This window comes from Furipterus horrens, unplaced genomic scaffold (genome assembly GCF_987537825.1).
Source record: "Furipterus horrens unplaced genomic scaffold, mFurHor1.1.pri manual_scaffold_4, whole genome shotgun sequence".
Taxonomy (NCBI): Eukaryota; Metazoa; Chordata; class Mammalia; order Chiroptera; family Furipteridae; genus Furipterus; species Furipterus horrens.
This window is the reverse complement of record NW_028327174.1, coordinates 94,301,267-94,320,933: the sequence shown is the minus strand read 5'-3', so window position 1 is coordinate 94,320,933 and position 19,667 is coordinate 94,301,267. Positions and strand designations below refer to the sequence as shown.

At 42.4% G+C, this 19,667-nt stretch overlaps 1 pseudogene; it reads left to right on the top strand.

Annotated features, from left to right (window-relative positions):
- Nucleotides 1-243: 243 nt before the first annotated feature.
- Nucleotides 244-19,434, top strand: LOC150012459 (26S proteasome non-ATPase regulatory subunit 11-like; annotated as a pseudogene).
- The last annotated feature ends 233 nt before the right edge of the window (nt 19,435-19,667 follow it).

The window sequence follows — 19,667 nt, the reverse complement described above, 5'->3', positions numbered from 1 at the left end:
TCAAAAATCCTGTGTTTGAGTTTATAGAGTCAATTCATAATAAGTTGTCTTCCATGGAGACTTCACATTTTAGGAATTTAATCACTGTGCCATGTTCATGAATGTGATTAGAGAAGTCCTTTTCCAATAGTGGGAAACCATGGATGAAGTAGACGAACTGATTGTAGACAGTGACAGGACATGGCAAAGCAAGGCACTGTGATGGCGAAAGGCTGAGTGGCTGCCTGGGTCATGAGGTCAGAGATGGGGTCTCTGAGGAGACAAGGAGGAGGCGAGGTCTCACAGGAAGCAGGCTTGCAAAGGCCATGGAGCCAGTATTGCCAAGGTTCCAAAGCCAGAACAAGCTTGACAGGTTTGAAGAAAAAAAAAAGGAGAGGGACAGGAAATGTTTTTTTTTAATTTTTTAAATGGGCAGGTTATGATAAAGGAGGTCAAGAGAAATCATTCTCAGCCATTGTGAGGAGATCAGATGTATTCTATGGGCAATGGGGAGATACTAAAGGATTTAATGCAAAGAGCGACATGTTCCAATGTACATTTTAAGAAAATCAGTTTTGACTTTATGTAGAGTGTTGAAGCAAGGAGCAAGAGTTACAGCTGGGAGACTAGATAAGGGGTCCAGTGACTGCCCAGGTGAGAGGTGATGGTTTCTTGTTTTGTTTACAAATGTCTTGTTCTCCCTTGAGTAGATACTCTGGAAGTTTACCTACTTGATTACTTTTGTCTAAGAAAAAGCTCTTGGGTTACTTACTCCTCTAATGTCCTCTTGTCAATAATTTAATGGTGTTTTCATCTTTATGGTTGTTTTCTGTCTACTTCCGTTTTGCTTTTTTTTTTTTTTGTTGCTGTTTTCCAATTTTTAGCTCATACGTTGCTTTCTTTAAAAACAAAAACATTTAGAAACTTCAATGTATCCCATAAATCTAGTAAGTATCAAAACCATAGTTTCACCAGATATCACCAGTTTGGGTACTGAAGGCATTATATCAATGACCCTAATTCCACTAGGTCTAGAATAACAGTTGTTATTCTTTTAGAACTCTTTTATGTTTCAGGAATTCCCCACCATATGACACACAACAAGCCTACCTATATTAAGTGAAACTATGAGATACCTTCCCAGCTCCCCTCATACTAGGACATGAACACTAGACTCTAAATCACAAGTCAGCAACAGGAAGAACTGGTGGCTGTGCAGAACCCTGCTGCAATGAGGCAGCAAGGGCCACAGTCACACAGTGGCAGAGGAGCTCATGGAAGCCAATGGCGAAAAAAGTTCTGCAAAGGAGGGGCAACAAAATATGTCCAGTGTTCCTAGGAGACCAGGAAAAAGAGCAATGAAAACTGGTCATTGGAGGTGACCACAGGGAGATGGGAGACTGAAAGCTAAAGTAGCTCTTTCTGATGGCATCCCTGTTTTCTCAGGGAATAGCGAAGGCCAGTCAACACCTGAGAGGAAGGAGGTGCAAGGGAACGTCGGAGGTCTGAGGAAAGGCAGCACCGAGCACACATTGAAAAGGAGACCATCAGCTACGGAGGCTGGCAACTTTTTGAGATTTCTTTAACATTTGTAAACTTCCCCAACATTAAAATTTTTTGTAGCAGTAAATCCCTATAGCATGTGTGTGCCTTTGTTACAGAGAATGCAAGAAAAAACGTTGGATAAACTGCACTGTACTCTAGACTCAGCGCTAGCAGAGAAAATCACCAGTAGTTGGAAAGATCCAGCAGATCCCCAGGAAGCGAAATACAGGATGGCTCAGATAGACGAGGGGAACAGGTGGTGAGGGCTGAGCAGTGCCCCGCCCCCTGCAGGGACTGTGCTCCCTAAGTTCCTAAGTAGAAAAGAACCACCCTCCTAGATACAACCTCACCTCCCAGGAGAAGTTGAACTTCATGTTTAGAAATTGTTTGAATTTCACCGACGTGGACTGTCAACACTGTTTTCCACCAATGCATCCCTATATTTGCAAACATTAGTGAAAGCTATTTCTAATCCTCACCTTCACTTTTACTGACTAAAATGTGTTTGCACTGAATAAAACATCTCTCCTTCCTCCCCACAAGCACATGTTTTTAGTGTTCTCCATCAGGGCCCTCTACTTTCCTCTGGGGTTTAAATGTTTATCTTCAAATATATTTCTATTCTATGGGGGAGTGGTGAAGAAGTCAAGTACATAAATATTTGAGGTGGCTAAAGCAGACTCCCCCTGTGGCAAGTACTGCACTTTACACCCAAATGCACCTCAGACTGTAAAAGCCTTACTGAGTAACCTGGGCACTCCAGACAACATTTCTCACCTTCCTTTTGGCTTACTGGTCACTAACTTTCACTTTGAAAAGTTTAGGAGATTCTCCTCTCACACAACCTACAGTGTGGTGTCCATGACAGACAACTAATTATAAACCGAATCTTAAAAGTCAATGCCAGACTTCTGGCCAAGATGGAGGCGTAGACAGACAGGTTGCATCTCCCTCCACAACTAAGAATGAATACAACTACCTCAAAACTAGAAACAACCAGAAGTTCCAGAAAATCAAAGTGCATGGAAGTCCAGAAAACAAAGATATAAAGAAGAAATACTCAGCCAGACAAGTAAGAGGGGCGGAGAGGATGCGGTGTGGTGGCGGCTGTGGTGGGGCAGCAGCGGTGGCAGTGGCAGACTGATGGAAAGTGCAGTCACACGTTTTAAAAAGTCAGGAGGGACACCAGGGGAGCTTTTCCAGCCTCATTCACTTTCTTGTCAATGTTAACCATGAGTTGTATACTGTGAAGAAATAGACACAAGAAGTCCATATTCCAAGAGCAAACTACTGTATTTGATTTTGTACATGAAGCTAATCCATCAAGTGGGCATGTTCACATCATCTGCATTGGAGCCTTGGAATAGGACTCTTTGATACTTTCTTAAATAGTTTCTTCCCATCTATTTTCCAAATACTCTAGTAAAACCATTGGGGAGAACACTTTAATGTTCTACAGGTAAATCAGAGACCAAACATATATAGAAGATAAATTAATAGATAAATAAATATAAGATAACAAAAATAGATCATTCAAATAAATAAAAAAACAATTTATAACTTTTAATATGGGAAAGGAGCTACTTTTAACTGATTTTAAACACTCAGCAAATGTAGGCATGCTCTCTTTCTTATATTTTCATGAGTCAAAAACTGCCAGGTGCAGGCCTCTTCCCTGAGCTCCAAACTCTCAGATCCAACTTCCTAATAACCATCTCTGCCTGCGTTTCCAGCAGTGCTTCAAATTCTTTATGTGAAAAGTGGAATCCATGGTCTCCCCACTCACAGACCACTCTTACAGCTTTATTTCTCAACTTGGTCAATGACACCACCAGTCCCTGTCAACAATGCAAGAGATATCAGAAATCCCTCCCTCTTCTCATCCCTTACACAGAATTGGCCATCAAGACATTTAGATTCTCCCTTCTACAGCCCTCTCCATTTCTTTTCCTACTTGACATCCTGACAGTTAATGTTTCGCTTTGATCCTTCATTATCTTCATGTGAATGACTTCAAAACCTTCCTCATTAGTACCTGCTATCCTGGCCTGGGTCTCCTTCCTCCCTTTTCCAAAAGCAGAGCTTGACTACAACCTGTGAGCAGGTAGTTGATTTGGGAGGTACTCACAGCAACAGGAAAAAGGGAACCAGAAGAGTGATGAGAGGAGCAAAAACCAACATAAGGATGAGTTATAGTATAAGGAAGATCACCTCTGTGGGTAGCTGGGGCTCAATCCCACTTCTCAGAAACGTGCAGATTACCTCTCTAAATTTTTTACTGAAGTGGGACCAGGAGAAGCTTTGACCCACTGTCTCCCACCCTCATGGTGTGCTTCCAAGGCCGGTGAGAGAGTGTGAGGCAAGGCACCAGAGGCATTTGATACCTGCTGCCCAAAATCCACCGTCCCTCCAAAATGTCTACCTAAAATATAAGTCTGATTATTTAAACCCCCTGCTTAAAATCCTCCATTTCACTGACGCTTACAACAACACAGACCTACACTCAGTAGAAGAGAGTATAAAGTCTGCATGGTTTGTCCACCACCGTCCCAGCTTCATCCTCTACCAACTCTCCCCTCTAATGTGCTGGGCTCCAGCCATATCAGACTTCATAATCTTATTCCTTTGTGTTTTTTCATCCTTCCTTTTTTTTTTCTTTTTTCTTTAATGTATATTTTATTGATTATGTAGTTACAGTAGTCCCACTTTTTCCTTTCCTTCCGTCTTCCCAGGACCCCCCTTCCCTCCAGCAACCCCACCCCCCTTAGTTTATGTCCATGGGTCATGCATATAAGTTCTCTTGCTTTGGCTTCACCCTTTCCTGTATTATTCTTAACCTCCCCCTGTCTATTTTGTACCAACCAATTATGCTTCTTAACCCCTACACCATTTCCCCATTTCTCCCCCTTCCGTCTCGCAGCTGATAACCCTCCAAATGATCCCCATACCTATGATTCTGTTCCTATTCTGGCTGTTTGTTTGTTTTTGTTTGTTTGTTTGTTTTTAGATTGTTCTTGGTAGTTGTGAGTTTGTTGTTCTCATTTTAATGTTCGTAGTTTTGATCTTTTTCTTAAATAAGTCCCTTCAGCATTTCATATAATAATGGCTTAGTGATGATGAACTCCTTTAGCTTTACCTTGTCTAGGAAGCACTTTATCTGCCCTTCCATTCTAAATGACAGCTTTGCTGGATAGAGTAGTCTTGGTTGTAGGTCCTTGCTTTTCATCACATTGGATGCTTCTTGCCAGTCCCTTCTTACCTGCAAAGTTTTTTTTTTAGAAATCAACTGATAGTCTTATAGGCACCCCTTTGTATGTAACTCTCTTCTTTTCTCTTGCTACTTTTAAGATTCTCTCTTTATCTTTCATCTTTGGCATTTTAATTATGATGCGTCTTAGTGTGGTCCTCTTTGGGTCTAGCTTGTTTGGGACTCTCTGTGCTTCCTAGACTTGTATGTCTATTTCCTTTGCCATATTTGTGAAGTTTTCCTTCATTATTTTTTTACATAAGTTTTCGATTTCTTGCTCTTCCTCTTCTTCTGGCACCCCTATGATTCGGATGTTGGCACGTTTAAAGTCGTCCCAGAGATTCCTAAGCCTCTCCTCATTTTTTTTCAATTCTTATTTCCTCATTTTGTACTAGTTGACTGTTTTTTTTTTCTTCCTTATATTCCAAATCATTGATTTGAACCCCAGCTCCCTTGTCTTCACCATTGGTTTTGTGTGGATTTTCCTTTGTTCCATTTAGCATAGCCTTCACTTCTTCCCTTATGCATTTGCCACACTTAAGCATATCTGTCAAGTCCATGAGCATTTTTATCACCAGTGTTTTGAACTCTTCATCTGTTAGGTTGGCTATCTCCTCATTGCTTAGTTCTCCCACTAAAAGCTTGATCCATTCCCTCTTTTGGGCCATACTTCTCTGTCTCCTCATCTTGACAGTCTCCTGTGTTTCTTTGCCTCTGTGTCTTAGGTAGAGCTGTCACACCTGTTACATTGTAAGGGGCGGAGACTTAGGGATTCATCAGTACAGGGTGACCTGTTTCACCAAGTTGTGGCACTGTGTGTTGGCAGAGGGGTCTGAGAGGGAACAATGCCACTTGTTCAGCACTTGCCCCTTTTCCAGGCACTTCTCCCACTTCCGCACCGGACTGGCATCTCTCTAGCTGTTGCCCTAGCCATTGTTCCCAGAGTGGGTGGGTCTGCGGATGTTCTAGGACTGTGGGGGTCCTTTAAACAAATGGACTCTGCTGAGAGAGCGGCAGTTTCTTCCTCCACCCCAACCCCCACTGGTTTGGACAGTCAGAAGTAATGAGGCTTTATTTTCCCCTGGCGCTGGGACTGTGAAATGCATAGTCTGGTCTGGTGCTGGGGGTGCTCCCCAGGCATCCTTCCTGACTTTTTAAAACGTGTGACTGCACTTTTCACCAGCCTGCCACTGCCATCGCTGCTGCTGCCACCACACCGTGTCCTCTCTGCCCCAGCTCCGCACCTCCAACCTGCATGCATGAGTATTTCTTCTTTATATCTTTGTTTGTTGGACTTTCATGCAGCCCAATTTTCTGGAACTTCTGGTTGTTGCTAGTTTTGAGGTAGTTGTACTAATTTCTTCTTAATTGTGGAGGGAGATGCAGCATGTCTGTCTAGGTCTACATCCTGACCGGATGTCCACCTAGTGTGTTTTCCATCCTTCCTTTTTGAATGTTCTTCACCACCTGGTGAATTCCTTGTACTCATCATCTAAAACTCAACCCAGTTGTATACCATTTCCTCTGTAGAACCTTCCTGGCCCATAAGGAACAACTAAAGTTTCCCTTCTCTTTTCCTATAGCAACAAAGTAGAAGAAAATGTTACAGGTAGAATACTGTACACAACTCTGTAATTTTACCTATCAATTTTCTTGTATTACATGTCTGTCACTCCCCCTATTGTATTATGATATCCTTCAAGGCAGGAACTACCATTAATTTTTTTTCAGGTCTTAAACAATGTTTGGCTCATGGATCATTCCCTAAATATTTCTTGAATTACTACATGAATTGGTCACTTACAATGAATCAGCCGCTTACTTAATGCATATGCTACTGAAGTGCCTGGGGAAATCAAATACTTATCCACATAAAGTTCACCTAAAACCTCTACCATCACATGGTCAGGGAAAGACTAACTGATCCGAGTCAGCTGAAAGTTCCATCCCTCTACCACTTACTCTTCCTTATCATAGAGAACACCCTTTTCTCTTTTCTTTTTCTATTTTACCCTTCAAAATATGGCTCTGTGAGAGCAACTGCTGTAAATTTTATTACTTTGGGAACTAGAAAATGAACACTAACTCAGACGTCTTGGAGAAGGCTTCAGGACAGGGTAAAGGGAGACAACACAATGCAGCATCAGAATGGATTAAAACATTCCATGGGAGCCATGGAAAAATAGCACCAAACACAAGATCTTCACAAAGAAGACAATGCTTTATAGCAGCTACATAGGAAACAGGAGCCTTAAATATTTATTAATATTGCCCATTTTCAGAAACCATTTGGCCAAAAGCCACCTGACCTGGCTCCTAGGGCAGTGGCCCCAGCTCCCTGCTGCTGGAAGGCTGCCTTCCCAGTGTGTGGCGTTTTCAGTGGAATCTCCATCAAACTCACAAAGGCTCTGAGCAGTGTCACATACGTCCCCATGAGTGTCCTGTGTGTTTATTATCTAGTACCAATACTTAAATTTGAAAATTATAACTCATTGCCAAGCTCTCCAAGATACTAAAATATTTAGATTAAATGCTCTGCTCAAATTATGAGGGAGGGAAGAGAAAGTGCATTAACATAGTGCACACACAATTCTAGAAAACTGGAAAAATGATAGACTATCTGAAAATTAAAAGTATCATTCTTGTTATGTATCAATATTTTAACATGGTTCATTTTAATTCTCTCTCTTTTAACTCCATCTGAAATTAGAAAAAACAAACAAACCCTACAAAAACTGAGACTATATATTCTCCATCCATCCAATCAGCAAAGCTCTCTACTGCATAGCTGTAGGGTCCTGAAAGGCACTCATGAGTTGTAGAGAAAAGGAGGATGACACTCCTTGCCACTGAAAGACTTACAGTTTGGGACCAAAATCACCTGTGAGGCATTTTTCTCTCTCCATGTCCATGCCATAAGATATGTGCATTCAGACTTTTAAAATAAATGATGTTTAATGTAGTTGAATTCTTTTAATTGAAAAGTTATGTAGGTAAGTTAAGAAACTTTTTTTTTCTTTTTTTTTGCCCTAATAGTAAGTGTAGTTTGCATTCATGGTCTCTACTTACTCATTGCCTGTTCAACTATAAAGCCACTAAAATGTGACTTCTGCCTCTGCTAACTAATTTTGAAATGGCTTTTGCCAAATGATAATGACATTGACAATTTCTTTCCTTTAAATTAAATTATCTCTATTTGGCATCAGACATAGACAGTAACTTTTTCAATCAAATTCTCTTCCTCACTGGAGTCAGTCTCTCTTTGGTTTTCTAGTGCTTTCCCTCTCTTCCTGTTTTTTTCTTGGGCTTCTCATCTTCTGCCTACTTCTCAAGATTTTATTCTCAGATCTCTTATCTTATTCTATAATACTCCTGATAAATTTTATGCACATCCATAGCCCAGTCCTCCACTAGAAATTGGTGGCTTCCAGACTTCTCTCTCTAGTTGCTGTTTCTTCCCTTAATACCAACCCCACATCTGATTGTATAAAATACCTCCACATCAATGTCTCAATGTAATATACCTAAAAGAAAGATCATCTTTCTCTCACATTCCTGATTCTCCTCTGCTATTCCCTATCTAGGTAAATGATATTCCCATCCACTCCAGTTACCCTTGTGAAAAACCTGGAGGTCATCATTGATTTGTACCTGTGCACACACCTGGGCCCTCAACAATGTACTGATTAGCAAGCCCTGTCTATTCACACCTACCATCCCTATCACTAAAGTCTTACTTATGACCTTCATAACTTTTCTCTTGGATTATTTCAGCAGCCACTTTTTTTTTTTTTAGCCCTTGTAGTCCAGAGCAATCCTTCTTAAATACAAATCTGACCTATGTCATTTAAAACCAAAACTTCAAACTGCATTTCCATCTTCTTCAACATCAATTCTTACTACTTTCTAGTCACACTTCTTACTATGATAACATTCTGAACTACTTACAGTTCCCTGCAAAAGCCATGTTCTTCTATATTTCAGTGCTATTTTTCTTTTTTTCTTTTTTCTTTACCTGACTAAAGCCTTCACATTCATCCCAACACTACTCATTTGTACAAACAGTTTAAGAGCTTAGTTAAGATTTACCTATGTTATAATAATAATACTGTGCAACAGCAGTAGCAAAAACAAAAACAATTAACATTTGCTGAGAGATAACCAGTCACAGTGGTTCTCAAACCTAAAGGTGTAAAAGAATCACCTGGGAATACATGAAAATGATAATCTCCAGGGCCCATCTTAGTATTTAGATTCATCAAATTTGGGACTGGCCTCAAAACACTACATTTTTATCAAAATATTCTAAGTAATTCTGATACAGTTGATCCAGGAATCATATTTTGAAAAACATTGAACTACCAGCTCCTCTCTAATCCACTTAATACATTGCCAACAAATTAATATAATATTCATATAATAGCTTTTATTATTTTAAAACGTCAAGTACTTGGTACCAAATATGTTATGTGCTTTACACATATCTGTGAACTATTTTAAACCCACTGAGGTTGGCATTATGTATAGATAAAGAAACAGATTATAGATATTAACTTGGTCAAATTCACACTTAAGATGATAGGATTTAAGCTTGGGCCTTTGTCCCACAATATCATGTCTTGGATCATTTACTGCTATATAAAAACAAGAGCCAAATTTTCAGTGGTGTCTCTATGACTGTCAACTGAATCAAATACCTGCCTAGATTTGAATACACTTAGGAATCTGTCCCTATGTGACCATTAAATTTATTTGTCAACTTGACTGGGCTAAGGGATGTCCAGATAGCAGATAACACATTATTTCTAATTATGTCTCTTGAGAGTGTTTCCATACCAGATTAGCATTTGAATTGGTGGACTGAGTAAAGTGGAGGCCTTCCCCAATCTCAGCCAACATCAGCCAGTCCATTGAGGGCCCACATAGAACAAAAAAGGTGGAGGGTGAATTTATTCCCTGCTTGAGCTGTGACATCCATCTTCTACTGTCCTTGGACTTCAGCTTGGGTTTTCAGACTGCAACTGGGATTTACACCATCAGCCACCCTCTCCCCCTTTCTTAGGCCTTCAACTGGGACTGCATTGCAGTACTGGCTTTCCAGTCTGCAGATGGCAGATCGTGGGACTTCTCTATATCCCTAAATGCATGAACAAATTCCTGTAATAAATCCCTTATTTATATTTATATATTTTCTATTGGTTCTTTCTCTCTGGAGAATTTTAATTAATATTTTGGTACCAGAGTGGCTCTAGAAGAACAGAATTTTAAAAATACAGTTTCTGAGAGAGTTTCAGTCAAGATGGTGGCATAGGTAAACACAGCTTGTCTCCTTGAACAATCATATCAAAATTACAACTAAATTATAGAATAACCATCACTCAGAGAGGCAGAAATCAAGTTAAGTGGAAGTCTGACAACTACAGAACTAAAGAAACTATATCCATCCTGGCTGGTAGGAGGGACAGAGATGCAGAACAGGCTGGTCCCACATACATGTGTGGTGGATAAAAATTCAGAAGGGATTATTCAGGAGTGAGGAGGCCAGTCCCACACCAGGCCCCCCAGCCCAGGATACCAGTGCCAGGAAGATAAGTGCCCATAAGTTCTGGCTGCAAAAACCAGCAGGGATTGAGTTGGTGGAAGAAAGTTCTGGAGTATCAAGCAGTTCCTCTTAAAGAACCAATATGTGAAATTACTCAGACTCACTTCCTCTGAGCTCCAACACTGGGGTAGCAGCTTCTAAGGCACCAGTGGCATTCAGGGAGGAACTGAACTTTATGGCATCATGTGAGAGACAGGGGACAGTTTTCTCCCAAACAGAAAGGTGGGAAGAGTCACAAAGCCTGAAACTGGGTGCCATATCTGAGAGTCCATCAAACTGGCTAACACTGTTTGCCTCTCCCTGGAAATCCCCCAAGGCTCCATTCCACCCAATTTATAGCTGTTAACAGCAGTTTCTCCTTATGAATGGCTGGTCTTGGCTCAAGCTTCACAGCTTCCTAAAACCTTTCAAACAAGCAACAGATGCGCTCTAGCCCTGTACCTCTTACTAAGTGGCCCCAAGTCTGGCACTAGCAGCAGCCAGCCTAGATTTACAGCTTGGCTTTGACTGGGAATCTCCAAGTTCAGCACAAGTAAAAGCCATCTCAGATTACTCTCTAGCTCAGGCAAGATGGCCTTGGACAAAATAAAGGTGGGGGCTGACTTTGGCCTGACCACCCAAAAAACCCAGGGCCTGTACACCCGGTGGACAGCTACAAACCACATCAGAGCACCACCACCCTGCCCCTGCACACCTGTGCGGAGGTTGATGGTCAATGGTCACAGCCAGTCCTTGCAACTGACTGACCTGGGTAAATCTCTCCAATTGACCTGCCAACAGCAATCAAAGCTCAACTATAAGAGGAGGGTGTACTCAGCTGGCATTAAGAGCACACTTCAAGTGTCCCGCTTGGGTGATAGGAGAGGTTATGCCACTGGACCCTACAGGACACCTACTACATTAGGCCATGATACCAAGACACAGTGTCATAGCAGCTCTACCTAATACATAGAAACAAATGCAGGGAGGCTGCCAAAATGAGGAGCAAAAAAAAGCATGGCCCAAATGAAAGAACAGATCAAGACTCCAGAAAAAGAACTAAACAAAATGGTGATAAGCAATCTATCAGATGCAGAGTTCAAAACATTGGTTATAAAGGTGGTCAAGGAACTTAGTGAGGACCTCAACAGCATAAAAAAGATCCTGTCAGAAATGAAGGATACACCAATTGAAATAAAGAGCAATTTACAGGAAAACAACAGTAGAGTGCATGAAGCCAAGAATCACGTCAATGATTTGGAACATAAGGAAGCAAAAAACAATGAATCAGAACAACAAGAAGAAAAAATATTACAAAAATATGAGGATAGTGTAAGCAGCCTCTGGGATAACTTCAATTACTCCAACATTTACATCATAGGGGTGCCAGAAGGAAAAGAAAAAGAGCAAGAAATTGGGAATTTATTTGAAAAAATAATGAAACAATGTGTCCCTAATTTGGTGAAGAAAATAGACATGCAAGTCCAGGAAGCACAGAGTTCTAGACAAGATGGATGCAAAGAGGCCCACTTCAAGACACATCATAATCAAAATACCAAAGGTTAAAGATAAAGAGAGACTCTTAAAAGTAGCAAGAGAAAAGCAGTTAGTTACCTACAATGGAGTTCCCATAAGGCTGTCTGCTGATTTCTCAGAAGAAGCTTTGCAAGCTAGCAGGGGCTGGCAAGAAGTATTCAAAGTCATGAAAAGCAGGCACCCACAGCCAAGATTACTCCATCCAGCAAAGATATCATTTAGAATTGAAGGGCAGCTAAAGATCTTCCCACACAAGAAAAAACTAAAGAAGTTCAACATCACCAAACATTATTATATGAAATGTTAAAGGGACTTATATAAGAAAAGAAGATCAAAACTATGAACAATAAAATGGCAATAAATACATACCTGTCAACAACTGAATCTAAAAAAAAAACTAAGCAAACAAGAAAAACAGAGACAGAATCATGGGTAAAGAGAGCATTTGATGGTTAGCAGATGAGAGGGGGTGTCGGGGAATGAGTGAAGAGCTGAGGGGATTAAGAAGTACAAATAGGTAGTTACAGAATAGCCACGGGGATGTAAAGTATAATCTAGGAAATGGAGTAGCATAAGAATTTATAAGCATGTCCCATGGACATGAACAATGGTGGGGGGATTGCTTGAGGGAGTGAGGGGTGCTGGGTGGGGGGAGCAAAGGAGGAAAATTGGGATAACTGTAATGGCATAATTAATAAAATATAAAGAAATAAAGTAAATAAAAACACAATTTCTGAATTGATTCTTGGGTTTTTGGAATTGGATCTTTAATCTGATTAGATTTAAAGATGCTAAGTCTATATCTAGCAGTAAAAAACACTGATAGTGGGACAGTGTAAAAGCAGTAAGGTGGCGGTGGCGGCGGCGGTGGCTGTGGAGTTCCAGAGGCCCAGTCTCTGCTCAGCACCCACTGCAAGGCCTCCGTCGACACCCTCCACTCCACAGTGAAGTGTGACTTTCGGGAGAATGAGGAGGAGGCAGTACAGGCCAAAGAGCAGAGCATCCTGGAACTGGGGTCTCTCCTGGCGAAGACCGAACAAGCTGCAGAACTTGGACAACCGCTGAAGTTCGTGCAACCCTTCTTGAATTATCAGCAAAACTAAAGCAGCTCATCTTGTCCAATCTCTGCCCGATCTGTTTCTTTTTTTCGTTTGTTTGTTTGTTTTTTTAAGTATATTTTATTGATTATATTGTTACAATAGTTCCAATTTTTTCCCCTTTGCTCCCCTCCGCCCAGCACCCCCCTTCCCCGACAATCCCCTCCCCAAGTCCATGCGCATGGCTCACCCTTTCATATATTCTTCTTCTTTTTTTAAAAAATAATTAATTAATTAGCTAAATATTTTAACTATAAAAAATAACAATCCCTACCTTTCAGACTTAAGACCCTTTACAATCTTATAAAGGACAATGGACGAAGGTCTCGAGCTCCTCTAGTTGCTTCAAGCTGGACATGGTCGTCGTCCTACCTACCCTTGGGTCAAGAAATCCCTAATAAGAGTCGGGGTGTGGAGGGGAGGGTGGCCTTCCCACAAGGGGAAGGATTGTGCAGACTCCAGGTTGGTTGGCTGTCTCTGGACAACGGCATGCTTGGTTTAACAGACTGGCATCCTTGTATTCTGAGAGCAACAGGGTTAGAGGACATCTTTCAATCCGTAACCACTAGATGACAAAAGACAGGTATTAATTTTTCAATGTCCCATATTAGGGAAAAGAAGGGCTTCTTTAGAGGAAGGTATGCCAGGCACATCCCACCTGTCCAAAACCCTTTTGCCCATTATACTTAGTTTGGACTGAGGGAAATATTTTAGGTTTCCCCCCTCTCAGGCCTCTGGGCTCTTTCTGTCCAAGCCATTAGGATAGAAAAGAGAAACCAGTTTTAAAGTGAAGCCCACAGACCACCCCGTTCTTCACCAACCCAGCCACTTAGTTCAGCCAAACCAGTGAGTCTCAGGAGGCAGCAATGCAGACAGGATTAAGTGAGGTCTACACGTACAGACAATCACTCAGGTAATGAGATCGTAGGCTTATGCCCTTTGAAAACAGAAAACACATGTTAATTTATGTAACATAACCCACACACAAGTTTATAGATCTGTAGGACTGTCTTCTCGGAAAGACATCCAGTTGCAAGGCATTTGACATTCTTCTTGCCTGTAAATTAAACATCTTTGATAATGCCACAGACATAGTTCAACTTTCAAATGAAAACAAATTTTAAATGAAAAGAAACTTTAAAGACGGTTAGCTGCACTACTTTATAGTTTACCACTGGGCATTGTGATCTTCCTTGAATCTTGATTTTTCTCCCTAAGATCACCCTCCTTGTCATTAAAGGGACTGCATTAAGTTCATTTTTAATTTATCCTGTTCATTTGCATAAACACAACAAGAGCAGCAAATGATCACTTATGATCTTTAGTTCTGCTTTGCTGGAACTTATGCAAGGAACATTTAGGGTGACCTTCAGTCTGCCCTTCAGGGCACAGAAGCAGATCCACATACCTGGCATTCAGCCTTGCCTGTAAACACCTGTCTTTTCCAGGTCCTCCTGGTTTTCCATTGTGCCTTAAGTTCCCTTCTAGCCATCTTTCAGGAAAACAACCTTCGCTCCTTCCCTGGAAAGATTGCTATGGACCGCTCATCCATCCAAGGTACCAGGCCTTTTATCTCGTGGACTTTTATTACCTTTGAAAGTCAGCCCCAGTTGCTCAGGGCTTTTTGGTAACAACCAAAGCCCAAGCATGTCTCCTTTAGGCATGACATTCCAGTCAAAGTCTTAGTTTTATGCAAAGAAACTTAGGTCATTACTTACTTCTTTAGAATGCCAAGTTCTGGAGGTATCAGATAGGGAGAAAATATATAGTGTGAAGGAAAATCCTTGTTCTTCTAATATTCACTGAACTTGCATTTCTATTCTTTATATTTTTATTTTCCCCCCACTAAAAATTTTTCTGTCTGTTTTTCCATTAGAGTTGTCTCACTTTTTTCCCCCTCTTGCTTCTCTGCACCCTGTCCCTCCCTTCTCCCACATTCAGTCCCCACCCAGCTGTCCATGTCCATGGATCATTTATACATGTTCTTTGACTAGACCCTTCCCCTTCTTACCACTTCTCTCCCTCCCATCTCCCCCTTTGTTACTGTTAGTTTATTCCTCGTTTACATACCTCTGGTTCAATTTTGCTCATTTGTTTGTGTTGTTCATTAGTTTCCGTTAACAGGTGATAGCATAAGGTAATTTTCTTTTGTTGCCTGGCTTATTTTGCTAAGCATAATTCTCTCTAGTTCCAATCATGTTGTTGCAAATGGTAGAAGATCCTTCTTTCTTTCAGTACTTATTCATTGTCATTTTCCCCCTTTGTACTCGTGTTCCTCTCTGTCTCTCTCTGTTTCTTCATCTTCTTAAAGCAGACCCTTTAGCTTCTCTTGCAATACTGATTTGGTGGAGATGTATTCTTTTAACCTTCTTTTGTCTTGGAAACTCCTTATTTCACCTTCCATTTTGAATGAGAGCCTTGCTGGGTAGAGTATTCTTGGTTGTAGGCCTTTGTTTTTCATTACTTGGAATATATTTTGCCATTCCCTTCTGGCTTGTAGTGTTTCTGCTGAGAAATCTGATGATAGCCTTATTGGAGCTCCCTTGTATGTTATTAGTTGTTTCTCTCTTGCTGCTTTTAGGATTCTCTCTTTGTCTTTGAATGTTGGCATTTTAATTATGATGTGTCTTGAAGTGGGCCTGTTGGGGTTCATCTTCATTGGGACCCTCTGTGCTTCCTGGACTTGCATGATTCTTTCTCTCTTCATGTTAGGGAAGTTTTCTGTCATTAGTTTTTCAAAGAGGTTTTCTATCCCTTGCTCTTCTTCTTCTCCTTCTGGAATTCCTATGATACGGATATTATTACGTTTCATGTTGTCCTGCAGCTGTCTTAGAGCCTCTTCAGTCTTGTTCAGCCTTTTTTTATTTTGTTGCACTGTCTGGGAGTTTTTGTCTACATTGTCCTCCAGCTCGCTGATCCGATTTTCTGCTTCCTCTAGCCTGCTTTTAATTCCTTCTATTGTGTTCTTCAATTCAGAGATCGTATTCTTCATTTCCTTCTGGCTCTTATTGATAGCTTCCATGTCTTTTTTGATGCTGGTATAATTCTCAGTAAGTTCCTTATAGTTCTTCTGGAGTTCACTGTAGTTTTTCTGGAGTTCTTTGTAGTTTCCACTGAGCTCATTGAGCTTCTCCATAATACCTGCTTTCAATTCCATATCTGATAGTTGGCTCCCCTCTATTTCATTCAGCACTCTTTCTGGGGACTCTACCTTTCCTTTCGATGGGGGGTTGTTTCTCTGTCTCCCCATTTTTGTGACTCCTATTGTTTGTTGGTGCTTCTTAGAATGATCTGCACTTCCTGGATCTGCCCCTGGTGGCGTCAGATCCTGTACCAGTCTGGGCCTAGGCAGCCTGTTGGAGACTTCCAGGGATCTACTGCCTTTGTCTGTCTCCTTTAGTTGATAATCTATTCAATCTGTGATTAGCGGTCAGGCTTAAGGACCGTGGGTGTGGCAGCTTAATTCCTCTAGGCAGGGCCTTTGCTTCCCCTCAGGCTGATGCCACTTGGCGGGGAGTGGTCTGCCTGCAGTGTGGGGATGAGTCAGCACTGGGACCCGGCCGGCCGCTTCCCCAGCTCTCCCCTCAAAGCCACCACACCAAACTCTCCCCAAGTGTCTCCAGTCCTCTCTGCCTTTCCTCCGCTTGAGCCCAGGGTAAGTGGGGGCCAAAATATTTTTGTATGTGATCCGCTTAAGAGCTCTTTTTCTCCAGCTGTTTCTCTCCGGCTAGCAAGAAACCCTGTGGCTTTTTGCTTTTCTCAGCTGGATACTATTTTACTTTCCACTCTGTTGCTGTAGGCTGGGAAGTTCAGCTGGGGGTTTAGATCCTGTCCTTCTCAGGGGGAATCCCCAGCTGCTGAGCTGTTTCTCAGTCCCTTCAGCTGCCACCCGTGTGAGCTCAGCCAGCCCTTCCGCGTCTCCACACTCCCTACCGGTCACGTTGTGATGTAGCGACCATTTTTGTCTCCCCGTGGTTATAAGACTTCTCTCCAGCTGGTGTTCGGTTGGTTATTCCAGATGATTTCTCCAAAATTACGTTGTAAATCTAGACTAGTTCTGGGCGGAAGTTAGTGTAGCTTCCACTTACTCCTGCACCATCTTGTTTCCCTCCCCGATCTGTTTCTTTATATGGAAGCAACTGTTACAGAACCCCTGGGCTGCTCCAGTTGAAAACAAACCCACGGGCTCTTTAGTTAGGGGCCCGATTGCCCGCCGCCAAAATTATAACTCTCAATACCAGAGTTTGGTGAAAAGAAAAAGAATTGTTTATTTAACAGTTATATAGATTTAGTTATTTGCGGATTTCTGTTGTTAAGTCTTATGCTCTTTAAAACACCCACAAACACATATCCTTGCCTCCCCCCCTTCCAAACCAGGCTAGTTTTAGGAAAGTCAGAGAAACCGTTTCCCTACTTTCCAAACACAGTTCAGCTTTACCAGCAGCTGCCAATCATTCAATCTGATTGGGGAGGTCCTTTCTGTGCTGTGGTGCCCTCCAGCTCTCAATGCAGGACCACCTGGATTCTCAGCCTCCTTGCAAACTGCCTTCTTCCTGCAAACTGCGTGAATCTTCTCTCCTTCTCAAAACCGCATGGCGAGAGCCTCTTAAAGCAGCCTGGAGACCCCTTCTCCAAGCCACATGGAGAAGGCCCCTTCACCAAGCCACGTGGAGGGAGCACACGAGAGAGCGAGAGAGCGAGAGCGAGAGCGAGAGTCTCAGAGTGAGAGCATGAGCGAGAGCCAGAGAGAGTCAGAGCGCCAGAGCCAGAGCGCGAGAGAGCCCAAGTCAGAGAGCGAGAGAGTCTGAGAGTCTCAGAGAGCACGAGCGAGAGCCAGAGAGAGTCCGAGCGCCAGAGCGCCAGTGAGAGCCAGAGCCCGAACGAGAGCTTGAGAGAGTCCGAGAGCTAGAGTGAGAGCCCGAGTCAGAGCGCGAGAGTCTCAGAGTGAGAGCACGAGCGAGAGCCAGAGAGAGTCCGAGTCAGAGCGCCAGAGCGAGAGCCAGAGTGCCAGTGAGAGCCAGAGCCCGAACGAGAGCTTGAGAGACCCTCAGAGTGCCAGAGCGAGAGCCAGAGCCCAAACGAGAGCTTGAAAGAGTCTGAGCGAGAGTCTGAAAGAGTCTCCGCTAAAATGTCTGCAGCTGCTTATATATATCCCTGACTGCGTCATCTGACGCAGTGGGCGTTGCAAACAGTTCTGACCATTCACAGGTCCTTACGTAGGCTCTGTGTGCTTTCTCCATACTGTCCCCTGGTTCAAGACTCCTCCCATCTGCCTGAGGCTTTGGATGCATTAAAGCCATTTGCATAAGAAAGGCAGTAGTCACCAGCCTCAGGCATGTGGAAGCATTTGAAAAGCTGCTTACTTCTCCCCATCCCCCAGCAGCAAACTCTGGGGATTTTTGGACTCCCCTGTTTCTGTAACACAACTACAAGGCAGGAAGTTGAGTTGAGTTGAGAGTGCCTCGAATGGGCCAAATCAGAGAAAATAATTTTCTTACACTAAGCTTTGGAGGAGGACGGGTGTCTTTTTGTTTTGATACCAAGAGATTCCAGGAAGCATTGCATTTAGGTTCTCAGTTGTTGCGGGAGTTGAAAAAGATGGATGACAAAGCCCTTTTGGTGGAAGCACAGCTTTTAAAAACCAAAACATACCATGTCCTGAGCAACTTCCTAAAGCCCAAGCTGCCTTAAGCTCTGCTCAAACCACAGCAAATGCCATCCACTGCCCCCCTAAATTGCAGGCCATCTTGGATATGCAGTCAGGTATTATCCATGCAGCAGAGGAGCAGGATTGGAAAACTGCATACTCATATTTCTATGAGGCATTTGAGGGTTATGACTCCATTGATAGCCCCAAGGCCATCACCTCTCTGAAGTACATGTTGCTGTGCAAAAATCATGCTCAGCACCCCAGAAGATGTCCAGGCTCTGGTGAGTGGGAAGCTTGCACCTTGTATGTGGGGAGGCAGGCAGAAGCATTAAAATGTGTGGCCAAGGCTAGCAAGAGCAGATCACTGGCATATTTTGAAAAGTCCCTGACAGATTACCAGACAGAGCTCCAGAATGACCCAATCATCAGTACACAGTTGGCCAAGTTGTATGACAATTTACTGGAACAGAATCTGATCTGAGTCATTGAGCCTTTTTCCTGAGTACAGATCGAACACATATCTAGCCTCATCAAACTCTCCAATGCTGATATGGAAAGGAAATTATAATAGATTATTCTTGACAAGATATTTCATGGGATCTCGGACCAGGGGGAGGCTGTCTTGATTATTTTCGATGAACCCCCAGCAGATAAAACTTATGAATCTGCTCTGGAAACAATTCAGAACATGAGTGAAAAAGTGGATTCTCTCTACAACAAAGCAAAGAAACTGATAGTGTTGGTCCTTTGGAGCGTGTGGTTCCTATGTGAGTTCCATCAAGACCATATGGGAACATAGGCAAATAAGACATCAACGTTATTCTATAAGCTGTGCTAGAGGGAAAACGCTTTTTCAGCTTTCCTGACATTTAGGAGAATGAGCCTTGGTGTCTCTTCACATCACACTATCTGAGATTCCTTTTTTTTTTTTTTTCTTTTTTTTTCCTCTGACTTCTTTTTTCCCACAGCAAACTAATGGCCAATGCACTAGTCTTGTTCTGTCCATACCCACCCTGATGGTCTCACATAGGC